This window comes from Thalassophryne amazonica, chromosome 15, assembly GCF_902500255.1.
Source record: "Thalassophryne amazonica chromosome 15, fThaAma1.1, whole genome shotgun sequence".
Taxonomy (NCBI): Eukaryota; Metazoa; Chordata; class Actinopteri; order Batrachoidiformes; family Batrachoididae; genus Thalassophryne; species Thalassophryne amazonica.
The window spans coordinates 87,244,081-87,249,612 of record NC_047117.1 but is presented as its reverse complement, the minus strand read 5'-3'; the positions used below and the strand labels follow the sequence as shown (position 1 = coordinate 87,249,612).

Below are 5,532 nucleotides of genomic sequence, written 5' to 3'. Positions count from 1 at the left end.
GTTTGATACACAAGTGCAACTCCGCTTAGGTATTGAAGGCCTGTGCAAAGAGATGGCTCTTCAATAATGACTTAAAATCATTTAGAGGCGCAGATCTAATATTTAAAGGAAGGCTGTTCCACAGTTTAGGAGCAGCTACAGAGAAGACCCTGTCTCCTCTGGTTTTCAAATGTGTTCTTGGCACATTGAGAAGCAGCTGATTGGTGGACCTCATCTTCCTTGAGGGAACATAAGAGGACAGCTCAGATAGATAAGGTTGGGCCAAACCATTCAGGCATTTAAATACAATGACCAAGATTTTAAAATCAATGCAATAACTGACTGGAAGCCAGTGCAGAGATGACAGAACAGGCGTGATGTGTTCACTGCACCTGGTGCCTGTCAGTAAGCAAGTAGCAGAATTCTGCACGAGCTGTAAGCGGCTAAGGAAGGAATGGTGTACTCCACAGTACAGCGAGTTGCAGTAATCAAGTTGCGAGATGATAAATGGGTGGACAACATGCTCAAAATCCTTGAGGGGGAGGTAAGGTTTCACCTTGCTTAGGACTCCCAGTTCAAAAAAGCTAGTTTTAACCACATAATTGATCTGTTTATCCAACTTAAATGAGCTGTCTATTAAAACTCCAAGGTTTTAACCACAGACTGGGAGAAAGGTGCCAAAGAGCCAAGAACACAGTCAGAGGATGATGGGGAATTGGGATGGTCAAAAACAACTTCAGTTTTGTCTTCATTCAGTTTAAAAAAATTTTGAGCCAGCCAATTCTTCACATCCTGCAGACAGGCCAACAAAATCACTGTGACGCCTAATTTGAGGGGCAGATAAATCTGCAGGTCATCTGCAAAACAGTGGAAGGTAATATATATATATATATATATATATATATGGATTTGAATCACGTGTGATTGCATCAGCCAAGCTTGAACCTTCGTGTGCATGCGTGAGTTTTTTTCATGCCTGTCGGTTGCATCATTCGCCTGTGAGCAGGCTTTGTGTGAGCAGTGGTCTGTTGCTTTGCGCCATGCGGAAACGTCCAGACGCGCGGAATTCCTCCGCACGTCTGTCTCAATGTGCCGAAAAAGTGCTGATGTCCACCTCTTCCGCAATTTCTGTGCTAGTCAGAAGACGTCCCGGATCAACACAGCGTCCAGTTTAGAAATGAACGGCACATTCCACTGTTACAGGAGTTTTTGTCATGAAAAGAGGAGCAGAAATATTCCGCGCATCGCGGAGGAATTCTGCGCGTCACGGCGGAGCCGCATGGCGCAAAGCAACACCGTGGTGAAGCCTCACAGGACATGTTAGGGCATGTCCAGCTCATGCACAATTTCTCGGATAGTCACACGACTGAAAAGCCACCGAAAACCGTCTGAGCCATCTGAAAGCCCTCCTGTGAGACCAACACAGAGGTGGTTTTGTGCCGCGTCATGAGCGGCACGGTGCGCATCCCTCTGCTCCTCTTTCCAATGAAAAAAACTCCTGTAACAGTGGAATGTGCTGAAAAAGTGCTGATGTCCATTCCTTCTGCCTTTTTTTGTTGAAGTCAGACGATATCCCGGATCAACAAAGCCTTTACGTTGGAAATGATCTGGTTGTTTGATCTGGAGTCAGCCTGTCGATCGGCGCTCAGAGTGCGCCGCGCTCTCAGACGCTGTGGGCGGTCTTTAAACCGGCTGGAGCACTCCTTAATCTGTGTAATCCCCATAATATCATCGCTGAAAGCCATATGAATTTTCCGAATGGTGTCCACCTGGAGGTCTCTCACAGTTTCTGGAAAAATTTGATGCAGCAAAGCTCCAAATTGTTCAGACATTTATTCGCAATAAAAATCCGACGAGAGGGGTGGACCACTGCTCACACAAAGCCTGCTCACAGGCGAATGACGCAACCGACAGGCGTGAAAAAACTCACGCATGCGCACAAAGGTTCAAGCTTGGCTGATGCAATCACACGTGATTAAAATCCATATGTTTTTTGCAAAAAATAAAAAGGTCGGATACTTTTCTAACAGACCTTGTATATATATATATATATATATATATATATGTATATATATATATATATATATATATATATATATATATAATATTACTGAGGGGCAAAATGTACAAAGAGAACAAAACCGGGCACAGGACGGAACCATGGGGAATTTAGGATGTCGGCATCAGATTACGCCTCCACCAATACTAGTTTACAATTCCAAAAATTTTTACCTTGAAAAAAAAAATTTCAAGGTGAAAGTCCTGTTAGAAGTGATGTGTCATAACATATAATACAAATATACTGTAGATCAAAAGGGCTTTTCAATGTTAAATTATCTGCTAAATCTTTAATATCATACTTAGTCTCTTCATTGAGAGTGCCAGTTTGCACCTCATTGTCACAAATGAGAGTGATTGAGGCACTTTTGATTGAGATATAATGCAAATTGTACATCAAATGGGCTTTTCAATATTAAATTCAAATGTCCACAGAATCCACAATCCAGATCAGATCAGGATCTTTCCCCATCTCTCTTGTCTGTCTTTCTTGGTGCTTGGTGGTGGGTGGTGCACACTGTCTGGGCCACACCCTGTTCTGGAGCTTTCCACACACCTGTTTCCAATCTGTATCTCATTACCGGGGTGTATTTAAGCTTTACTGGTTGCACTAGTTCTCGGCCAGATTGTTGTGCTGTATGCCTTCCCTTCCAGCTCTGTTCATGTCTCTTTCTAGTCCTGCTTGCCACATTATGTTTTTTGACCAGCTGCCTGTTTTTTGACCATGCCTTATCACCTGATGATATTAATTTGTTTGCTGATCTTGGACTGTTTTTTTGTGTACCGGACCCTGGTTTACCACCATGTAAACAATCTTAAAATACAGAGCTGTGAGTTTGACTCCTGCATTTGTGTCCAGACATCTCTGTCCACACAACCTGATATATGTACTTCAAAACAATGACACAGAGGAAGTTTTTTTTTTGTTTGTTTTTGCTTTTTTGTTTTCCACAGGCCATCACACTGATGAACAATTTAACCTGCCATACAACTCACTAATCCACATATCTCATGTGCAGTTTAATTTCAATCCGTTTGTCTGTTTCACAAAATGTTTTTGTTGCACATTGTGTTTTACTTGCACATTATATTTGCACATTTTTACTGTGAATTATTTAGTGTTTAGTGTATAGTTATACATGCCCATACACAGAGTGCTGCTCAAGCCAAAGTCAAATTCCTGTTTTCTTGTAGCTACTTGGCAAATAAAGACTAGTCTGATTCAGATTCTGATTGTGATCAGAGATCTGTCACGACCAGAGGTAAGGGGTTTAAACAGTGTGTGCTCAGGGTGTGAGGGGTCTGCAAAGATGTTACCAGCTTGCTTCCTAGACCAGTATAAGTCTTGGATGGAGGGCAGGTTGGCTCTGATTTTTTTTTTTTTTTTTTTTTTTTTCACAGCCCTGACAGTTCATTGAAGTCTGTGCCTGTCATGTTTGGAGGCAAAGGGAAACCAAACAGATATGGAGATGCACAGAACAGACTGGATGGTGGATGTTTAATAGATGATGAGCAGTTATTGGGGAAGACTGAACTTCCTGAGCTGTCTGAGGAAGTACAGCCATCCTCTGCTGTGCGTTTTTCCTGATGGAGTCTATCTGGGAGGTCCAATTCAAATCCCAGGAGATGGTTGATCCCAGGAACTGGAATGTGTCCACAGTAGACACAGCACAGTGTTGTTGAGAATGGGGGGGGGTCTCTGCTGAAGTCCACTATCATCTCCACAGTTGGGTGTGGGTTCAGCTCCAGGTAGTCACCATCCTGGATGAGACCTGTGATGGAGGTGTCATCCGCAAACTGCAGGAGTTTAACAGAAGGGTTCCCTGTGGTGCAGTCATTTGTGTAGAGGGAGAAGAACAGTGGGGAGAGCACACAACTCTGAGGGGCACCAGTGCTGATTGAACGTGTGCTCGATGTTATGCTTCCAATCTCAGCTGCTGTGACCTTTGACATATGACCTTGAAAACTGAATTAGTTATTGTCTATCAGGATATGAATCCTCTGTGAAAAATTCATGACGATATATGAAAAATTGTGGGTTACAGGCTATTCACCATTAAACAAACAACAAACAAATAGGTGTAAAAAACAGAATCTCTGTCATAATCTCTGTCATAATCTCTGTCTTGTTAAATCCTTGGCGGATGTAACAAGTGTTGTATTTCTCACTGCATGCACATAAGGATGCATGAATTGAGTTCAAGTCCATATACCCCTTCTTGCACATCAGCCAGTGAGGGATAAAAGTAAATTGGAAAAAATATGTAAGTATAAACTTAAAATTATAAAAGCCCATAAATGTTTTGAGTCACCACTTACATCTGACACATAGATTTAATTCCATTATCAGCAGAGGGCAAAGTGTTGTGATTTAACATACTGAGAATAAGAAAACACATGGCTGCGGATGATAGATGGTCCTTTTCTGAAGATGAGGATGGCCTTTTCTCTGCCTGGTAGGTTGCCAGTTAGGATCCAAACCAGAACCATAAAATGGTGCATGGGGGGAAATGCAACAGCAGACATAAACCAAACCTATACCTACCTGAATGGGAAATGTTCATTCACTGTGTGAGGGTAAAGACTTCAGCTATCCCTTAACTGGATAAGCAGGAGAAAATGGATGGAATAAGTAATGGTTGGATGGGTTTCAGCATATCTGTAAGATTGTTGCCACACAATGAATGAACATGATCAATTTATCAAAGAGATTGCTTGCTTCCAAATGTCGACTCAGCAAAGAAAGCAAATGAGAAAGGAAAAAAAAAAAAACAGTTTAATCATAGTCAAGGGACGCAAAGGTCATAAACTAGAACACATTTCCAAACTTGAGAGAACCTCCAATGTTATCCCCTACAACAGTGCTTGTGCCATTACTTTAAAATGTCAATCGAATAACAGCAACTAATAATTGTCCAAAGATGTAAAGCAAAAATGAAACAAATCAGGACGTAGTGAACGTACAGTTGAATGTTTGATTAACAAGGCACGACAATCGGACAAGGTTTGATTAACAAGACACAACAACAATCGGACAAGGTTTCACTGACACTAAACAGGTAGCTGGTCAGGTGAGAATGGAACAGTGAAACTAGAGACACGTAGTAGACAGGTGAGACAATGCAATGCTGAAAATACAAAAGATGGTAGAGGGGAAAAAAGCAGGGGAAAAAAATACAATAAAACAAAAATAAAGTGAGCCAAAACAAACTCAACCCTCACAGTAACCCAAGCAATAATGTAGTGGCATGGCAACATTTACATTTAAGTTATGCCAAACAAATCTTAAACCTATCAACAGGATGAATCTACAAGTCCATAACTGCCTGTCCCTGTGGCTATTTCCATCTGTGGTCCTGGATGTTATTGTGTCATAGCCCTGCAGTGCTCCTCTTGTGCTTTCTCATTTCAAACTCACCCTATTGTGTAATAGTATTTCTCTTCTGAGCCACACATCAACTGGGCCAGAGTATCAAATGTTAAGGGTGCTTGAAA

At 41.7% G+C, this 5,532-nt stretch overlaps 1 long non-coding RNA gene across 1 annotated transcript; it reads right to left on the bottom strand.

Moving 5' to 3' along the window:
• Positions 1-240: 240 nt before the first annotated feature.
• Positions 241-5,063, bottom strand: LOC117526767. Its single transcript, XR_004565343.1, has 3 exons — positions 5,053-5,063; positions 2,862-2,865; positions 241-378 (listed from the first exon to the last, which is right to left on the bottom strand). It is a non-coding gene; the product is annotated as an uncharacterized LOC117526767 (long non-coding RNA).
• Positions 5,064-5,532: the final 469 nt, after the last annotated feature.